Source organism: Myxocyprinus asiaticus, chromosome 43 (genome assembly GCF_019703515.2).
Source record: "Myxocyprinus asiaticus isolate MX2 ecotype Aquarium Trade chromosome 43, UBuf_Myxa_2, whole genome shotgun sequence".
NCBI lineage: Eukaryota > Metazoa > Chordata > Actinopteri > Cypriniformes > Catostomidae > Myxocyprinus > Myxocyprinus asiaticus.
The window spans coordinates 26,164,134-26,186,882 of record NC_059386.1 but is presented as its reverse complement, the minus strand read 5'-3'; the positions used below and the strand labels follow the sequence as shown (position 1 = coordinate 26,186,882).

General features: G+C 35.6%; 1 pseudogene; it reads right to left on the bottom strand.

Annotated features, from left to right (window-relative positions):
• The window catches only part of LOC127433239 (relaxin receptor 2-like), a 71,512-nt pseudogene that overhangs the window by 5,146 nt on the left and 43,617 nt on the right, over nt 1-22,749 (bottom strand).

The following is a 22,749-nucleotide window of genomic DNA, read 5'->3' as shown; positions in this document are numbered from 1 at the left end:
AGGCAACGTGGCAATGGTGAGCAGGGGCACACTATTTAATAAGACCAAGTTCCAAATAAATGATCCCTGTGTAACCGGTCCTGCTCGACCCATTCTGAACGGGATTCAAACCGGCATCTCTGGCGTGGGAGGTGCTTGAGGCCAGGGGAGTGAGGTTTACACACACTTCACAGCATGTACCAGCTGGCTACCGTTACATGCATATAATCTGGACACACTAAAGTAGCTGAGAAAATTGGGATTTTCAGACAGAGACTCTGAACTGTGAATTTGAGACCAGCTGATAAAATAAAATGATCACAATGACATTCATCTAACATGTCCACACATAAGAAGAGATTTGTTGTACCAACCAACACAGTTCAATGCAGGAGCAAAACTAATGAGACCACTTGATCCTAAAGTCTACCATCGTAAAATCAAGATACCTATTTAATTTGTAATTTGTAGTGAAGCAGAAATTGTAGTAGTCTCCATTGTACTTTTTGGGGAAATCAACTTATGAAAAGCTTATTTAGTAATGCTGCACATTAAATTGGGATGAGAGAAATTATTTAAGGCAAGAGCAAATAATAGATGCTATTTACAACAGTGACCATTGTATCAGCATGGTATTTTGTGGTAAAATCATAGTAACCACAAAATGAAACATGGTTGCTATATTAAAACATATTACTATAGTAATATCATAATTAATTGCATTAAACTATGGCTTCCAAAAAAAAAACATGTTACTATAGTACAACCATGGTTAATTTTACCCGGATCAAACCTTTATCTCAACCCCCAGACCTTATTGTGACCAATTCATTGTGAGGAAATCAACATTTATATTCATTTTTATTATTATTATAAGTAGTATTAAAATACATATTAAGAATGGAGAAAACAGGATGGAAAAAAGTTGGACAAAAGGTGGAATCGAACCTGGGTTGTCCTCACAGAAAAGGCACATACACATTGACGTTACGCCACATGCCACTGCAGCGACACTAGTGGGCGCAGTTTGTCTTTTATTTCTGTGTTTCCAATAGACTATTGGGGTGCAAATAGGTGCGCTGTGTGGCATAGTGCAAAGAGACCGACTATTTAAACATTAAACAAATTACACACTAGTGCACAATAGTTCACCCAAAAATGAAAATTCTGTCATCGTTTACTCAACTTCATGTTGTTCCAAACCTCTATGACTCTCTTTCTTCCATGAAACTCAAAACCAGATGTTAGCCTCAGTTACCACTCACTGTTATTCTCCTCATGTGTTCCACGGAAGAAAGAATGTCATAAGGATTTGGACCAACAACAAGCGCAAGTAAAGAATGACAGAAGTTTCATTTTTGGGTGAATTATCCCTTTAGACGTTTCAACCAAAGATGGGTTTAGAGACAGACGGCCTGCACATGTAATCTCACCAAGCATTTCATCAAACGTTCATGAAGAGATTGAGACTGAAATAAAGTCGCCTTGACAATGGGATGTTTGTGAGGCCACGACATTACTGTTTGTACATCAGGCAGCTCTCCCTGTGCTCATCACACTGTCTGGGAAAAAAACAAAAATTTTTCAATCTATAATTGATTTACTGACGTATTAATAGACGTGTTTATTATGCAGTACATCAGAAAGTGATGGAGTTGTGGAACAGCCAGTTTTTAAATAAATAAATGGAAAATAAAGATGGATGGACATGCACATAATGTTCAGAACTTGCATATAAAGACAAAGAATTGCCACTCTCACTCACCCAATAATAATAAAACATGTGCGCGCAGATATATAAAGACACAAAGGTTTATCAAAACATAAAATGCCTTACTGTCAGCTTTCATTTTTCAGATAGACTCTTTTACCTATTGTTACTCTTGGCTTTTCCGCTTACATCCCGATTCAACGGGATATTATCATTATCATCCTTTTTTTTAATTGGGGGGGGGGGGGTATTTTTGGAGCCATTAGACTATGGCCATATGGCCTTTTATGACATTGTTAGTGACAGACGACAACCTGTGTGAGTGTCTGAAACCAATTTGTGCATTTGTGTGTGTGTGTTCAGGTAACTTACAACACAGGACTTTAATGCAGGCTGCATGCAGGTTGTTCTCTGCTCTAATGAAGGAGCGCATTCCAATAACAAAGAGATTCCCGAAGCAGGTGATGAAGGCCATAACCCAGACAGACACCCGCAGGACCAGACTGGCTAACAGGTCTTCCACTGATGAGATTCCATCAGTGTTAGGTTTACATTTCCGAACATGTGGGGCGTAGGAACAGTACTGGAAATCCTTAAAATATCTAGAAAAGATGGATGTATACAAATAACAGATTACAAGCTTACTAAACGAAACTTTTTTGTTGTTTTTATAAAAAAAAAAAATAAATAAAAATAAAAAAAATAAAAAAAAAAACAGTGGAAAACTTGAAACTAAACTAAAACGACTTTAATGACTCCAAAATAATAGAATACTAAATAATAGAAGTTTACATACACCTTAGCCAAATACATTTAAACGTATAGTTTAATACGTTTTACACAATTCCTGACATTAAATCATAGAAAACATTCCCTGTCTTAGGTCAGTTAGGATCACTACTTTATTTTAAGAATGTGAAATGTCAGAATAATAGTAAAGAGAATGATTTATTTAAGCTTTTATTCCTTTCATCACATTCCCAGTGAGTCAGAAATGTACATACACTTTCTTAGTATCTGGTAGCATTGCCTTTAAATTGTTTAACTTGGGTCAAACGTTTTGGGTAACCTTTCACAAGATTCTCACAATAAGTTGCTGGAATTTGGCCCATTCCTCCAGACAGAACTGGTGTAACTGAGTCAGGTTTGTAGGCCTCCTTGCTCACACACGCTTTTTCAGTTCTTCCCACAAATTTTCTATTGGATTGAGGTTAGGGCTTTGTGATGGCCACTCCAATACATTGACTTTGTTGTCCTTAAACCATTTTGCCACATGTTTGGAGGTATGTTTGGGGTCACTGTCCATTTTGAAGACCCATTTTGAGCTTTAACTTCCTGGTTGATGTCTTGAGATTTTGCTTCAAAATTCCTCATGATTCCATCTATTTTGTGAAGTAAGCAAAGCACCCCACAACATCAGAATCAGCTTTATTGCCAAGTATTCTTACACATACAAGGAATTTGTCTTGGTGACAGGAGCTTCCAGTGTACAACAATACAAAAACAAAACAGCAGCAAGATAATTATATATATATATATATATTATAGATAATAATAAAAAATAAAGAATAATTATACACATACGTACAGACACACACATACATACATATACACATACACATGGGTAGTGCAAATCTAATACAATCTATTATGTACAGTGCAAATACAAATCTGTTATGTACAGTGCAAATGTTGCTTCATGGTTGGGATAGTGTTCTTCGACTTGCAAGCCTCACCCTTTTTCCTCCAAACATAACAATGGTCATTATGAACAAACCTTTTTTTCATCAGACCAGAGGACATTTCTCCTTAAAGTAAGATCTGTGTCCCCATGTGCACTTGCAAACTGTAGTCTGGCTTTTTTATGGCTGTTTTGGAGCAGTGGCTTCTTCCTTTCTGAGCAGCCTTTCAGGTTATGTCGATATAGGACTCATTTTACTGTGGATATAGACACATGTCTACCTGTTTCCTCCAGCATCTTCACAAGGTCCTTTGCACTTTTTGCTCCAAACTATGTTCATCTCCAGGAGACAGAATGTGTCTCCTTCCTGAGTGGTATGATGGCTTCATGGTCACATGGTGTTTATACTTGTGTACTATTGTATGTACAGATGAATGTGGTACCTTCAGGCATTTGGAAATTGCTCCCAAGGATGAACCAGACTTGTGGAGGTCCACAATTTTCTTTCTGAGGTCTTGGCTGATTTCTTTTGATTTTCCCATGATGTCAAGCAAAGAGGCACTGAGTTTGAAGGTAAGCCTTAAAATACATCCACAGGTACACCTCCAATTCAGTACACCTCCTATCAGAAGCTAATTGGCCAATTGTCTAAAGGCTTGACATAATTTTTTGGAATTTTCCAAGCTGCTTAAAGGCACAGTTAACTTAGTGTATGTAAACTTTTGACCCACTGGAATTGTGATATAGTCAATTAAAAGTGAAATAATCTGTCTGTAAACAATTGTTGGCAAAATTACTTGTGTCATGCACAAAGTAGATGTCCTAAACGACTTGCCAAAACTATAGTTTGCTAATATTAAATCTGTGGAGTGGTTAAAAAATGAGTTTTAATGACTTCAACCTAAGTGTATGTAAACTTCTGACTTCAACTGTATATATATCTATATATATATCTATATATATCTATATCTATATCTATATCTATATATATATATATATATATATATATATATATATATATATATATATATATATTAGCACAAATGGTTTCTGTTTACTGACACAGATTATCAGGACAATCGATTCTTACATATATATATATATATATATATATATATATATATATATATATATATATATATATATATATATATATATATATAAAACGACTAAACAGTCTTTAACGGTCTATAAAATAATATAATAATATCATGAAATACCACTATACAGTGACTGAAAAATGTTATACCAATAAACATATTTAAATAGTATTAGCAAATAAAAATAATTATACTAGAAAACTACAACTAAACTGAAAAATTAAAAAATAAGTGTGAAAACTAATAATAATACTAATAAAACAAAACTAAATTAAAGGAGAAATTTAATTGAAAAATTGCCAAAGAAAATAAAAATCAAAACTCTAAACTACACTATCCCTGGGCTACACAAATGAATACACAAATCACAGTAAGGAGTACGCACATGTGGGACAGGTTCCCCATTGGAAGGAACATCTTCGTCTGTATATCAGGAATTTCAATGCCTTCCAGACCTCTGTTAAACACAAATGTATGTTGTATTTCATGTGACACCTACTAAAATGCCTTTAAAAAGGCGTTCTTTTAAAGGCCAGATTTTGCAGCGCTGATACTTACAGAGACTCAAGCTGGACCAGATGATCAAAGTGACTGGCATGAATCTGCAGAGAAGGATTGTGGGATATGTTCCTGTGGACATAAAAATAAATTATTATATAGTATTCTGTGTGTTGATCATTGTGCCATTTATTGTATTTTATCAAACGGCTCTCTGGAACAGGCCTACTTTATTCTGACATCTTCAAATATTTTTTTATAATGACCATTAAACTGCATATTTGACCTATGTCCATGGCAACATACCAACAACAAACCGTAGATAACCATTACATTTGAGTTAAATGACAATATGACTAATAACTGACCTAATAAATGTAATTAATTAATTACTATTGAGAAATAGTGTTCATCTTGCTGTATAGGCCAATTGTTTTCTACATTATAAAGGGCCAATTTGTTTTAGCTGAAGCTTTAAAGTACTGTAATCTGCAAGTAAGATAATATAATAATTGGTCCCACTTTATATTATGTGTCTTTAACTACTTTGTGCTACCATTAAAATACATACAATACAATGTACTTATTGTGTAACTACATATTGTTCTGCAAAATTCTCACAAAATTCACATTTGCTGCTAATGAGGTTGAGGTACGGGTAGGTTTAGGGTTAGGAATAAGGGTTAGGGGTAAGGGTTAGGGTTTAAGGTAAGGGTTGGGGTAGAGTTAGGTTTAATATTAGGGGTAAGGTTAACAGTGCAGCTACAGATGTAATTAAATGCAGGTACTTTAAATGTAAGTACACAAATATACATAATAATACATTGTATAAAATGCTTAAGTACATAGTAGTTAGATACCTAATTTAAAGTGGAAACTAATACTTTAATTTCAAATCAATATTTCATGTCCATGTATTTATTTACTTGGTAAGTAGCTGAGTAATAAGCAGAATAATGTGCAGCATGATGGTCATTATGGCAAAACAAACCCTTCAAGATTCTGATCACCCTGACGGGATTTATTTTGCGATAATGACTGGCTGACTATACATTATACCTTACATACAGTAAATGTTAATCAATTGAAATCCCTTGAAATAAAAGGAGTGACTGAATGACTCACAGTTTACGCAGAGATTTTAAACTCCTGAAAGTTTTTTTAGGAAGATCAGAGATTCTGTTGCAAGACAAATCTCTAAAAAACAAGGAGAAATAAATAAATCAGTCAGCTAAGTGAAATCAATGTGCATAAAAAGACCAAATGATGATGTAAATGTAGAAAGCATAAACATTGTACATCATTTCTAGATCATGTGCTGCAGTACTCACAGTTCAACCAAAGCTCCAAGCGAGTGAAACGTGTTTTCTGGAAGTGTCTTGATTTTATTGTCATGCAATGATCTGTGAATCAAAAATGAAAGAACAAATCAAATATTACTGTTCAATGAGACAAAATGACAACTTTTTTTTTTACTTGCTTGGAAAGCCTCAAAGAACAGCCACCAGTGCATAAAACAGCCAAATATCTAAATCCTACAGCTTTTTTGCTGCATTTTCTACCTTATTTTTCCAGCGAGGGCAGGCTGACCCTATCTGAAGAGATACCCATCCATCTCTCACTTAAGTCTGACACTTCCCACATCTCTTACAGCAGAGAATGGCTTGATAATAAACTAATAGAGCCTTGAGAAAATGCCTGAAGGGCCATTGTTGTCGCTGTCACAGACATCAGTCTGTCCACATAAGGTAACAATGCCATGGACAAAATCTTTCTGTCTTCACAATGTTCTTGGGAGACATTCTGCTTTCTTTTTCCACACTTTCAAGAGGAAAAACTCAACCATAGCTGGAAAGAAGTCTAATTTATAGATGCTTTTTGGAGTAAAATGTCTTATCTGGGATTAGATTCTCCTATTATTATACTTGCTAAGATGTGAACCAAAAAGTAGTCATTTACTCCTCACTCTGAACAACAAAGAATTTTGTTCTTTCTTCGGTAGAAATCAAAAGAAGATTTTAGGCAGAATGGTAAGGACTGAAAGCTTCAGTCTTCATTCACTTCCATTGCATATTGTTTTCAGTACAATATAAGTAAATGGTGACTGAGGCATGTACTTGTGTCTAACATGTATTAAAGGAATTTTTGTGTTCCACGGAAGAAAAAAATGTGTACGAGTTTGCAATGAGGGTGAATAAATGATGACAGACTTTTTATTATGACCACAGCAAAATAAGGAGAATAAATACTGTTGTGAATGAAAAATGTGTAACAAATTTTATCAAAGGGATTTGCAAATGGAAGCCTGATGAGACAATGGCCAGCATTTATTTCTGGGATCTCAGTTGGAACTAAAAAGAGATTAAAAAAGTTATTTTAAGGTATGAATCATTGTATAATTAATGAAAAAACAACAACATTAAATTCCACTAAATAGAAGTCCATTTGTCAGTAGTTGAAGCTTTTTTTTTAATACTGACTTTTTTTCAGGGCATGAAAAAATTTTTGCTTGAATATTTTATTTTAAATTATCCTGCAGTGTGACAAATTAATTTTTAAAAGAACAAATATGTAGTCTCGTTAACACTTTACAATAAGGTTTCATTAGTTAACATTAGTTAATGTATTAGGTATCATGAACAAACAATGAACAATAATTTTTACAGCATTTATTAATCTTAGTAAATGTTAGTAAATAAAAATACAATTGTTCATTGTTAGTTCATTGTGCATTAACTAATGTTAACATATGCAACTTTTGATTTTAAAAATGTATTTGTATATGCTGACACTAACATTAACCAAGATTAGTAAATGCTGTAAAATTATTGTTCATTATTAGTTCATGTTAATTAATGTTGTTAACTAATGTTAACAAATAGAACCTTACTGTAAAGTGTTACTGTAGTCTCTAAATTAATGTGATCATAAAACTGCATGCAAAGAATTAGCTAAATGCTGCTTAAAATAGTTTTAGCACACCACACAGACATATGATATTTCCATGAACATCAGAGAATTATTTGTTACATTTCATGTTTTTTAGCTAATGCTTATTTCATTATTGTTTTACGTTATTATGATGTGCCTTGTGCAAAACTGGGCACTATTGCAAATGGCATTTTTAATGAACTTGAAGTCGTAATGCATTCTTCCATTTTGCTATAATGGTGCTTACTACATTTTAAAGAGCTGTTCTGAAATACTTAATTCTGTAGTTCAGGTAGGTCAGTATATTAAGATCAACAGCCCAGACACTCTGCAATAAAAAAGATAAAATAAAAAAAAGCCTGTCCAAGATCCGGAACAGACATCGTAAACTAAAACCAACATCTGTAGTACATTTAATTAAATTGCCTATTAAATCAAATCCTCTGCCATGCTGCCCCCATAAAATGTGATGTTGGCAGCAAGGTATGTGTAGCTCCACTGTAAAAAGCCAAAAAGTTTGTATAGTTAATTGTGTATAAAAGCAAACAAAAACTCTTACAGCACTGTGAGCTCGGTGCACGTCATCAGAGTGGAATAATTCAGCGACTCAACATGATTCTCGGCAAAGTCCCTGTGAGAAAAGACAAGCCAAGAAAAAGAAAGGAAGAAAATAAGCTATAAATTTAAGATACATATAAATCATGATGTCTTTAAGATGTGCAGAAGACTGCTTTTAAAAAATTACAGCCATACTGCTCTGCCTGCAACCACAAAATACATTTGATCACAAGGGTTACAGGTGCCAGTGTTGGGGAGTAACTAATTTAAAGTAGCGATGCTCCGAACTTTACATTTTCCAGTAGCTTGACAGTAGTTCAGCATTTTTTTCAAATTAGTGGAGTTTTCCCAGTAGTCTTGCATAGCCAGACCTTTGACTAGACTGCAAAAGGCCTGGTGCATTCAGCAGATTATTCTATCTTATTTCAAAGACATAACTCTGAAAACAAGGCAATGTACAGTTCTGCTCATACTGTAGATATTAGGGATGTGCAAAACTGCTAATTTTCATAATTGACTAGTCTGTCGGTTGGACAAGTTGGTGTAAGTATAATAATGTATAATTAGGCTCCGTTATGTTCACGTTACCCCGATCAGACACCTTTTAGAGGGATATACCAAAGCTAAGCGCAGCACTTCAACATAGCAACTAATAGATATTTAACAAATAAATAGGCTAAATAAATACAACATCTTATTGTACAAAACTATCAAAGTGAGAAAAGAAATAAGAAAGGCTACAAAAAAGAATGAAACAAAAACGCTTATGTGCATAGTATTCTGTATGTTGATTATTGTGCCGTTTATTGTATCTTATCACATGGCTCTGTGGAACAGGCCTACTTTATTCTGACATTGTCAAAAAAAATAAAAAATTATAATGACCACTAAACTGCATATTTGACCGATATCCATGGCAACATACCAACAATGAACCATAGCTAACCATTACATTTGAGCTAAATATAACAATATGACTAATAATTTACCTAATATAAATAATACATTAATTACTATTGAGAAATAGTGTTCATCTTGCTGGATAGGCCAATTGTTTACTACGTTATAAAGGACTCATTTTTAGCTGAAGCTTTAAAGTACTGTAATCTACAAGTAATATAATATAATAATTGGTCCTACTTTGTATTAGGTGTCTTTAACTACTCTGTACTAGCAGGAAGCATTTTTTAAAAGTTAATAACATTTTAATTATCTATTTATTTTTTACACAAACCTATCGTGCTATTTGCTTCAGAAGACATTCATTGATTGCCTGGAGTCATGTGGATTACTTTTAGACCGTGCATTGTATGGACATACAGAGCTGAAGTGTGCTTATGAAAATCTTAATTTCGGTTCTGCTAAAGGAGGAAAGATATACACATCTGGGATCTGGAATCATGAGAGAATTTTAATTTTTGAGTGGACTATTCTTTTAAGAAGTAGTTAGCTACTTTTATTAGAGTCACTGCAGCGAAAAGAGTAGCCTGTACTTTAAATTCTGAGTAGCTTGTAGCCACAACACTGATAGCTGCATACTACAGGAACAATCAGTTTGCTGTATGAAACCCCTAGCTGAAATTGTTCATTCAGCAAGTGCCCGAAAGAGAGCAAGTGAATGACTTTGATAGTGTCGGTGAATGTTTTTCTCTCAGAAATGTCAGGCTGGACTAGCAGATGGCAAATTGTTATTCAATGGCGAGAATGTCACAGTATAAGCGATACTGCTCGCCTAAGAAATGTAAAATATCATAGTACCCCTCCTAATGCTCATTGTCCTTCTCTTTTTACGCTGACTATAATTACCACAATGCATTCCTCACAGATGTGCTGAATAGTGAGTTCAAAGTGCTCATTTTGATAGGGGAGATGCTCAAAAATATGGGCACTATGCACTGACTATGTGTTTTACGATTATTGTTAACTCATAGCAAATATGTAAGGTATACAGTAGATCTGTGACACATATGGTGGGGTTCAAAAACTAATATAAACCTGGAAATAAACAGGAAGATTTAGGATTTAGAAAAAATGAAATCAAAGAAACATTATGATGTAAAATGAATACAAAATATTAAAGACTCTGCACTACAGGTCACTAATGAAATTTGTGACACTGAGCATGTTATTTTCTTTATACGAAAGGTCAGATTTCCTTACTTAGACTGAAGCACACAAGATGCTCTTTGGGATATTCTCAAATCATGCTGGATAACATGAATCATCAGGTTTTATAAAGTTTTACTTACAAAATTATGGAGTCCGTGCCACCCCAAGCCCATGCTGTCATTAAAGCAACAGTGGAACATAGCAAATACATAGACATTCTTATTAAATGCAAATTTTTTATTTCAAATTTTCACTCACATTTTTATGTTGATAATATCATTTGTACAGTAATTGCGGAAAAAAAAAAAAGCTTTTTTACAGGTAGACCCTACAGTAAGTCAACAGGTTTTTCATGATTGTCAACCTTTTAGAGTTTACACACCTCTTAATGGTTTCCAACAAGTGTTGACTTCTCTGTAGTGTTGAGCTTATGACATAAAAAAGTATGACAGCAGTATAAGCTGCACTGTAAAAAGAAAAAGAAAAAAAAAAGTGGTAACCTTTAAATTAGCCCCCCCCCCCCACCACCCCCATATATTTGTATAACGAAATTAAATCCACCTGACAAATTAGGTTACACACCAACAAAAGTCCTTTTTATGGATTAGATCAAGTAGAAATAGTGAGGTAACAATTGCATGCTAAATTTTGCTTGGAAAGCTGTAGAATTTTGATAAATGTTTTACTGTTGAAATGACTTATAATGAATGACATGAGTTAAATTCAGTCCTACACTTGTGTGAGTTTCATGTAGTATAAAGTCAGAGAGGATTTTAATGGGGTTTCAAAGGATTTATCTTGACTTCACAGACCATCAGGTAAGTGTTATGGTCTCTCTCAGTTGTTGACTTTAGAATTAACCATTGAGATAAACCTGGAGCCTGATGACTAACATACTAATGGAGATGAGGATGTAAATGCACATAGACAGACATGCCGCCACTCACTTCAAGTCAGGAAGAATTGCCTTATATCTTACTCACTCTACACAATACACACATCTGTTTTTCTACCATGTTGGAAACTTTTGACTCGTTTGACTTCTATTGTTGTTATACAGAGCTAATAATAGTTTTTATCCCTTACCCCAACCAAGACCTAACCTTCATAGTAACCTTTTCATTAAGAGATTATTTAGTATGTTTATTAAGTGCTTTCCACAATCCATGATTTATATCCTAGTGGGGATAGTAAACTCATAACCCTTCTAACCCTTAAAAAAAAAAAAAATTTTGCTGTATTTATAAATCCGCTTTCCAATTAAGGACATCCCCAAATGTCCCCAAAAGGAGTTTTCATCAGATTTAACTCACTAATTAATAACTAAGTACACATACACACACACACACACACACACACACACACACAGACTGGCCAAGTGGGCTTAAAGACAAAAACATTAAGGCATGATCTTCTGTAAAGCTGCTTTGAAACAATACGTATTGTGAAAAGCACTATACAAATAAACATGACTTGACTTGAATGTTATAAATGTATCATGTAGTAAAGCGGGTTGTGTCAAGAATACTTAATGACTTACAATTATTTAATTAGAGCCAGACATACTCTGTGCTCCATGATGCCAAATGCAATTACAAAGCCATACTTCTATTTATTTCCTCTTATGAGCCTTTAAAATTTTGCATGCACACTGTAATTTATTGTTTAATTTACAAAAAAGTTTTTGTTAAAATCACTTATTTACATTTAGCATTGTTTATCTCTACAAAGTAAAACTCATATTTAACTTTATATTTGTGACGAGGAGGAGGGCGTGGCCGGGCCGTGATGGAGCATTGCCGGCGCTGAATCAGTTGATCAGCGGGAAAGCGAGATAAGGGGCAGCTGGAGACGCCGGTTCGAGAGAGAGAATGAGAGAGACGCACGTGGCAGTGTTGCATGTGTGTCTGTGTTTGTTTATGTTGGTTTTAAGTTGAGTTTTTCATTAAACCTTTATATTGACTGTTCAGCCGGTTCCCGCCTCATCCTTGCCCGACCATTACCTGTTACAGTGGTGCCGAAACCCGGGAGGAAGGAGGGATGCGCTGTCGCATAGTCCTCGCCGCTGCCATCCGCCAGGGGAGCCGAAGGAACCATGGCTGTCTGCCGAGAAGGGGAGGAGTGTTTCCGTCCACCAGAGGCCAGAGGACTCGCTGCCATCCACCATGGGAGGAGCGAGCTGGCGTCCGCCAGAGGGCGGAGAAGCAGTTGGGGACCGGGCAACAGCACATCTGGGAGCCGGCGAGCAAGTTCTACTCTCTCTCTCCTCTCTCTCTCTCTCTGTGTGTCTCCACTCACCCTTTCCCTCTCCAAACGCTTCCCCTCTTCTCTCCCCCAGGTTCACAGGAGGTGGGGTGGACCACCGGCTGACAGAACGGCCGGAAGGGCAGCGTCTCCCCTCAGAGATGGGGGGGGGAGTTAGTCAGACCGGTGGCGCCCCAGCCTGAATAAGGCGGGGGAGGAGTGTGATGAGGAGGAGGGCGTGGCCGGGCCGTGATGGAGCACGGCCGGTGCTGAATCACACTCCTCCCCCGCCCTATTCAGGCTGGGGCAGCCGGAGATGCTGGTTTGAGAGAGAGAGAGCTGCATTGCATGTGTGTCCATTTATGTTTGTTTAAGTTCATTGATTAAGTTAATTTATGCATTAAAGGTTTATGTTGATTGTTCAGCCGGTTCCCGCCTCCTCCTTGCCCATCCTTTACATGTTACAATATTGTTGTGCAAAAGAGGAAAGGTGTGGATGATTTTTATCCACTATTGTGTTTGTGTGTTCACAGTGTAGAAGATACTCACAGCCAGCTGAGCAAGGGCATGTGCTGACAGAGACTTGAATCGGGCAGCCACATGAGGGACGTGTTCACCATCGATCTGAGATTAACACAAAAATGTAAAATCAACCACCTGAAACATCGCCATGGTCATGAATGCACCCTGTCACAGCGAGAACCTTGAAGGTCTTTATTGTAGCTGTTCAACAGAATCCCCCACAGAACATCAAGGTGTGTCTGAATCAGTCTCATGGGAACAATAATCAAGGTTTTCTTCCAGATTAGCTGTACGCTATTAGGCAACAGGTGTCCTGTGTTTTATGGGCATAATTAACTGGAACTTGTGCTTAAATTTGTTCTTTTATAAATGAGCCCTTAATTATCATTAACTAACCAATTTATTAATTCAAAGAAATCTTGCTCTGCATGAAGGTCATACACTTAGTCACTAAGCAGCAGAAAATTAGACATTTACCTTAAACACAAGTGATACATAATTTAGCATATTATGTAAATTTAGAAAACAATTATATATCTGTGCTCTTAATTGCAAGATTAATACAGTGCTTGTTATTTAGGGGTACAGCTGTATAAGCAGGGTCGTAGTAAACATTTTAAAAGTGAGGGGGACAGAATTGTGAGCGCAAGATAAACATAAACATTAAACTTAAATATATGTTTTTATACTTCTGTTGAGGATCTCTAGCTGATCAAACCACTTCCGTCAAATAAACACTTTGACTTGAATACTTTGAATCTTATTCACTTTTGAAGTAATCTGTTGGTGTTAGTGGTATTGCTCTGTTCTGGGCAAACTCCCCACCCATCCATGCAGCCATGCATGGAAAGAACAAAGCATGCAGCAACTGTTTTACATTCTGATACATTCACCCATACATTCTGGTACAACTATTCATTTGCACAACAGATTAAACAGACACTTGATAGAACTTAAAATATATCAAGTAAATCAAGAACAAGGTGCAATAACACATTAAAGATAGGAATTCCAAACTGGCAATTAATTGTAGTCTAAGACCTAAGAACAACAAGACAGCTGCAGAGAAAACTAAAGGCAATGCTGCCATACAACAAGTGGAGCTGGGGATGGAGGAGGGTGTTAAGAGCAGTTTGCAATTATGCAGCTAAGGCAATGAATAAATGGTGGACTTGAAACCGCTTAAATGAAACTGCTCTGATAAGCATCTCAATTGTATTGGTAGATGTCATGATCATGAAAGCATCAGCTGATTGCAAGCTTGACCTGCCTGAACTGACACTACGCTTGATTATTGTTGGTGCAACCTAATTACATTAGGTATTAAATAATACTTTAATTTAAATAAACAGTTAATTTATTTCAGTCATGACAACTCTTGGGATAATTTAGCATGTTAATGAGGGTATAAAAATTGTACAGAGTTTGGTTTTGCAGGATTAGATCTACTATGCTGCTGCTTTTGTTACTGTTGCTGTAGAGCAAGTATGAAGACCTGCTACTGCAAGAACATACACAGATATACTATGTTGAGCATGTGAGACATGCTGCTGCACAATTAGAAATACACACAATCCCCGTTAAAGCAGATCTAGACAAGTGGTGCTGGGGAGGAGGGTTTCAGAGAAAAAATTTTTTTTGTAGTGTGCTGTGGTGAAACCGCCTATCTGCATTTGACGAAGAGAAAGTACACAAGTTGATTGGCAAACAGATTACATGTCAAAGAACCCATCATCTTACACCATGCAAGCCAAATAGCTTAACACATAACATGTCAAAGAACCCATGAGCTTGGGCTATGGGGTACACGAGCCGACAGGCTAACAGAGTACATGTCCAAAGGACATATCAGTTTCCGCCATGAAGTGTTTCATGATTGAACTTAGAATTATGTTACCACATGAAGCACATTTTTACGTTACCTGACAAATCATTTGTACATATGCATTACAGCTTATACGAAAATGGTAATAAGAGAAAATTAAAAGGATCTTTAAAGTATCATATGTTACATTCAGACCTATTACCACTGTAAGGCATAAGAGGCACAAATGCCATTTCACTTTATTTATTTATTTTTGCTGTGTAAGTTATTTGATACCATAAAAAGTAGCTAGTTTTCAAATAACATTAATTGTCTGTATTTATTTCCTAAAATTGGAGGTCCGTGTTCAACAATTAAAGTGAAATCAATATGTAATAGGAGTGCAACGGTACACAGAAGTCACGGTTTGGTCCGTACCTCGGTTTTGGGGTCATGGTTCGATACAAGTTCGGTACAACAGGAAAAAGCAACAAATCCCAAATGCTAGGTTTCTTTTCATTTATTTTGAACAGACAGTAGTGCAAATTACAGTTTGTTCCACCTAGCAGCATTTAGTCCCCCCTGAGGTAGTTGGTACTCCATTAGTGTATTAAGCATTTATGTTCCTCTACCTCAGTGAAAACCAGGGTGCTTTAAGGGACTCCTAACTAATAACAGATAAACCCTATAAGATATTAAGCACCAATGCAAAGAATAGTCCCTGGGAGTACATTTCATACTAGAGCTCATGAAATTAAACACTTGGCTGGAATGTTTTCTCCAGTTCACTTAGCTTTGCAATAACTGTAATAGCAGAAATTATTGTAGTACACCTCTGGAATGGTTTCCAGCCGCTCCGAACCGCCCCTGGCTCTGTTTGCAATTTAGCCATTGCATGCAACTGTTTAGCTTGCAGAAAAAAGTGCTAAAAACCCGGCACACAGTTTCTTTTAATTATACTTGCATTAAATATTAAAATCGCAAACATGTCATTTAGAGCAGAGTTCTGAGTTATTTTAATGGAATACATGTATTAACTGAGCATCTGATGTGCGTGCTTCTCATATCTGTATCCCTGAATGTTAATATCAGACATACTGAAGAATTCTGTAAAGAAACTATGCGTGTGCGTATTCGTTTTTTCAAAATATTCTGGTCGTATGGTTATTTACCTTAGATCTGCATGTAACCGGCAAATTTAAACTGTTGTTTTAGTAGGCATCTTTCTGCTGCTGTGGCACTACGAGCCCAATATGGTCACAAGCATTTTCGACCACCTGTATGTATTTGAACCGGACAAATCTCATAAGATTTTAAATAGGTTTGAAATCCATCATAGTGTCTGTGACTATTCGGGGCGAGTCGCAGGAGTGCACACACTAAACGACCTTTGGCTGTGCGATCTGAGACTTGTAGTCTCAGAGCAGTTGCTGTCTCAAAACATCAAAGGAGACAAGCTTGAGTTGTCTAGTGTGTGCTAGACTTCAGTACTGTACTTGACTGTTAAATAGGCAGCATCATAAAATAGAAGGCAAGTCAATTTAATTTGCATAGCGCTTAAATACATGCAGTATTGTATAACACAATACATATTAGGGGTGTAACGGTACATGTATTCGTCCTGAACCATCACGGTACTGACGTCACGGTTCGGTGCATGCAGTCAGACGAAAAGTATCCGAGTGAGTCACAGGCGAGCCACACTCCAATCCAGAAGGGGGCATGCGCGGTAATGCAACGCTGTTTGCTAACTGCCACAGCAGGAAAAAGAGCAGAAGAAGTAGAGACCATCTATGCACCAACCCAAAACAAGAATGGCTTCTCCTAATGCACAAGTTTTATTTTTCATTATTCTATTTATTTTGTACTTTTATAACACAAGAGATGCTTTTCAGTTTTGTAGCTGATTGTGACCAAATACCTTTTGTTTTTTATCAGCCCTACAAAAAATATGACCTATGCAAGAGTGCATTCTGTTTACTGCTTAGTGCTTAATTCACTTTAAAATGTCTCAAATATAGAAAAATATATTTAAAATATCTCAGTGAGGAAAAAGATGCATCATTGTTCCATCATTTAATCAGAGCTGCACTGGACAATAAATAAATAAATAAAATAGATAAGAAATGAAAAATTAAAATGCTACCAAATCAACAACCCACACGTTTCAATTAGTACCTCAAAAGGACAATTCACCAAAAATGAAAATTCTGTCATAGTTTACTCCACCTAATGTCATCCCAAAAAAAATATGCCTTCTTTTTTTTTTTTCTGTGAAACACTAATGGAGATGACACATGACAGAATGACAGCCTTGGTCACCATTTACTTTCATTGTAGGGAAAAATTATGCAATCAAAGTGAGTGGTGAATGAAGCTAACTTTCTGTGGTTGAAAATGTTGATGAGTAAATGATGACACAATGTATATTTTGGGTGAACTATCACTTTAAGCAAAACACATGAGAGCTCATTTGAACCCAGCACAGACAATGTGTCATGCAAGTCAAAGTAGGACACATAAAGGGGGAAATCAATAGGTCAACAACATTCATAATATGAAGATATCAAGAGGACGATAATAAAAAAATAAATGAACATGTTTTAGAGAGGAGAACGGGAAAAATGAGCAAAAAGTTGCCATGGGAATAAATTCCTCTCCTTTTTGAACTCAAGTACTTTTTGGTACAGAAGTTATCACAAAGTGAGCCATGGAGCTAAGAATGTACACTAGAAGAGTACATTTCCAGGGACATTAAAGGCATTCTGATTAGGGGGCTATGATAATGGTTTTCTTACTAACTGTACAAAAGTGCTTCACAATGTCCTACAGGCAGCCCGCATGTTAAGGTCAAAACCAGTGGTTCTCAAATTGTGGGGTGTATTCTAAGTGCACGGAAGTGAAATTTCATTCAATTTCACACATTCAAATTTAAAGACAATGGGCCTTATTCATGAAACATGAGCAGAACAAATTGTGTAAATAATTCGCAAAGCCATTCTGATGTAAATTCCCGGATTCATGAAAGTTTTTGTATTTTCAAAACTTTAGTTGGTTCAAAATTTACATCTGCTCCCGACCACATGTAAATCATGCGTAAGACATCTATAAGAATTCTATCAGGCAAACTGCCATGACTCAAATTAAATAAGTAATGAAAAACGAATAAATAAATGAGTGAAATTAATCATAATCTAGCCTATATTTATTTAGATATGCTTCTTTAATGCTTGCATTTATTTTTTCAAAAGAATATTTTTTCCCCCAACTCTGCTTATCGTTTTTTCTAGGAGAATTGCTTGACATGGGGTAAAAAGTTGGAAAAACTTAGTTTGCTTTTGATTTTCTCAAAAAAATGTATGTTCTCTAACGTGAGTATCAGTTTTTTTATTTGATATGAGCTCTATAATTTAGGTTTCATAATTCAGTATAGGCATCGGCAAATTGCGTTCAGTTGATAAAGCATGGTCAATGTTAATGCTGTTAAACCCATAAATAAACACATTGCAGGCAGGTGCGTACACAATACATCGGGGGGAAAAAATGAAAAAATCCTGCATACTGTTGTATAGCTTGCAAATCTGTAATATCTTACAGTGTTACAGTAAAATATCTTCTTTAGGCATTCAATTAATTTCTATGAAGATTCTTATAGCTGCAAGTGTATCACTGTTACCATCATGATTTACCTGAGAAGTTTCACAAATGATGCTGGCAATGCACTGCAAACTGAACCGGCATCAACTGAACATTTTGTTACACTCATGTCAAACCATTTTTATTGACTTCTTGAACTGCTTGATTCACAAAAGAGCCTCCGATGACAGCAAAAACATGCAATGACAGTAATGATGACACTTTCTTTAATATGCTATAGTTATTGCTAATTCAAAACTTTACGATGTGAATGCACTTCATTCATAAAAACTATTTCATTTCTGTTCCACATAGATGTTAACAGCATTTACTAGCAAGTCTGGTGCCTTCCTTATATGGTGTTTTCATGGCCGTGGATTATGATAATTGTGAATGCACATGCCCTCTATATACAAATGTTTGGAATTCACTAACATACACACATTTTACTAACAAATCTGGGGAGTACGAAGCGTTTGTGTATCCAGTGGAAAGTTTTCGGGAATGTACATTTTACCCACAAGTTTACTCATATATTTACAAAAGTTTCATGAATGAGGCCCAATGCACACAAGAACCAATGAAGTTTGTGCACAATTTCTTCTCTAGTGAATTAACACTTAAATTTCAGTCTGTTCCTCACACAATGCTATTGTATGGCTTCTGAAGACTTGAAATGTAGCACACAAGTGATATTGACAACTTTTATGGTGATTTTATGTGCCTTTGAAAAGTAAAAGTCACAATCACGATCCGCTCATCTCTCATCCTTGTGTTTCACCAATTATTATTATTTTTTTTTCTGGTTTGGAACAACTTGAGGGTGAGTAAATTACTATTTTAATTTTGGGGTGAGGTATTATTAACTTTGCTCCTACAAGCAGTATCGTTTTTTTTTTTTTTATTCTATTTTTGTAATATTTTATATGTATATAATTAAAATATTCCATGTACTATTTAACAGAAAGTATGCAAAAAACATCAACAATTTAAAAGGTTTTTAGATTTTTCTTTCAATGAAGAGTGTAACTTTTCATTATTCAGCAAAACAATATAAAACAGATTTCATTATTAATCAGAAAAAGTAACATTTAGTTGAAATAAAATGTAGTTAGTTTTTTTTAAAGCATTTTTTTTAATGACAAAATTTAATGTTTCTCTTTCTGATCAGATTATAGGATGGGGGGAGGGGTTTCAGGTTTCAAAAGTGGCGTAACCAAGAAACTTGAGAACCACATGTCTAACGTGTACATTGTTTGCTAGCTTTGTTGTGGATACAGACAGTACTGTTGTGTTACAGTGTGGCTACACACTTGTTTAGGATGCTCTTGTTGGGTCTTATTGCAATTCCAAGATCTTTATCTCACATCTAGTGTGCAGACACAAAATTGGCAATGCTTCAGGCTTAGTGGGCCAAACATGAGCTTTGCTCATTTTTGCTTACCGTTACATTGCCTTAGAACTACCTGTAATTGGTAGGCAATTGCATATTTGCATATTTGACATTTCAAACTGTTGTAGGAAATGTACAATTGCATTGAAATATATGATATATAATAATAAATTATTGTTTAACCTTATAAAACAAAGTCCTATAAATTGTTAGAAATTCACATTTTCCTGACAGGGTATTGCAGTTTCATATTACACAGACTCCATTAGCAACAAAGACAAGCTTTCTTGAATTTATAATGCTTGATATTTGCGTCAGAGAGATGTAAAAACAAGCTGATTACTTTAAATGAAAAGCCTTAATTCAGTAAAACCAAAAATTATTTTAAAACAGCAAGATACTTACAGAAATGTCAATGATTTCAGTCCGATGAAGGTATCTGGAGAGATGCTTTGAAGTGGATTGTGATCCAAGACTCTGAGGACAAGAATAAACAAAGAGCTCAGATGTCAGATGTACAAAGTAGAGGAATACAAGAGTTGGCAGTGCTGGCATTGACCAGGGACTGATTACAGACTGGACAAAATGTAAAAGGAATGCTCCAGGTCCAACAAGTTTGACATCATTTGTGGCATTTTGTTGATTACCACAAAAAAAGAAAAAAAAAAAAGAAAAAAGAAAAATTGAGGTTAGAGAAACAAGCCTACAATAATGATTTTTATTTTGGGGGAAAATTCATCGGGTCAGATTAAGCAAGAAATCGCAGGCATATGTCATTCGTCCCTGCGTGTTTACATCATATCCGTAAGCTGAGTATCAAGGTCTGGCTGTGTTATGAGAAGCAGGAAGCGAGTGTGACAGCTGTTCAGTCAGTCCAGTCGCAGTTTCAGGAGTCAGGACAGCAGCGGAGTAATATCACTCTCCAATTGGATTTAACTGTTTTTTTACTGTTTGGTGAAGTTGTTTACCTGCTATACTGCTTGGATATGTTTTTCTGGTAGAGTTGTTGAAGCTGATATTGTTTGTCATGCTTAAATTAATCGAACATTACTCATGTGTACCGATCGCAATGTGTTTATAAGTTTTGTTTTTTTTCAATGAAGTTACTGTTTACTAGTAAAGTATTTCATCATTATTAAATCCTCTTTTTGCATTTTTATATTATAGTATTTTATTGTTTGCAGTGCATAGACCTACTATTGTAGTATTACAGTTCATTTGCATTGTCCACTTAGGCTTCAAATTGTAATATAAAAATAGTGTCTTCAATTGAACTAATATCAGCCATTTCACGAGTTTCACTTCTTAATATATGTGTAATACAATACACATTAACGTTTGTATTGTATAGTGAATAAAACGCTTTAAAAATGATATTAAAATTTAATTAAGAGTGTTGTTTATCTCCTTCAAAGTAAGTAATATATAATTTATACATTAAGCAAATAACATAACATCAACATGAAAATAGCTCGTCATGACTCTGCTCTGCAGGTCATCTCTGGTTCCTCAAACCATGAGATTCATCTGCCAGAACAGCAGTTCCTAATCACAACAGATGCAAAGTGTTCCTCCGCAAGTAACTTGCAGTTTTATGTTTCAACTGCTAGAAGGCCAAAAGTTACATAGTGTAGCTTTAACATTTTAAATAATACCAAGCTACAGAAACTCAGATTTAAAAAAAAAAAAAAAAAAATATTGTTTATATTTCCGACGATAACCAACACTCCTGTTGGTTATCTTTGACACGTTACAGACATTACATCAGAAATTAGCATGATTAATTCAGATTGAAAGTAATGGCCAGCATCCTCCAATTACTGTCAACCATGTTAAAACAAAATTATACATGATCAATTCTGAATCTATGTACTGATTACCATTGTCCCATGTCTGCCAAACATGTAGAGTTGTCCAAACATCACCTGCAGCCTGAAACCGAACTTTTGGTCAGATTTTTAGGAGTGAATCCACTTAGGAAAGCTACAGGATGCTCCCTTGCTCCCTATTTAGTGAGTGACTTAACCTCCAGTGTGCTGTCTGTCTGCACTAGATCAGAACAGTTCGAAATGCTCCTTATTTTTATCCTAACTCCATATAAAGCCTCTGAAAGAAAAAGTTTCATCTTCTGAATGAACCCATTAATTCTCAGTGTGATTATGCACAGTAAATATAGGATTTCTAAGGAAAAAATGTGCTAAACTACACATTAGTGTACAATGTGTTTAGCAGCATGGTGTTTCGGTATAAATGACTCAAATTTTAAAAATGGCATATCGAATGAAACTAGAGACTATAATCTTTTGACTCAAACACCAACAAAACTACATCTGGTAAGAAACCTAATTACGCTTTTACATTGTAACCTGTTTGTCTCAAAGACAAACTTTGCTATGATCAGCGGCATGTTGTTTTGTCACATGATTCCGTACGTCGAAAATTGTACCCTTTACTGACAGCCCAGAGTCTTCTGAACTGAGATCAGTCGGTTTAATATAAATTATGCGTTGCGTATAGTGAAGCCAAAATACAATGTCCATGCATGTGCGTGCAGGGTCGCATGAGGTTAGAGCAAGATTTCAC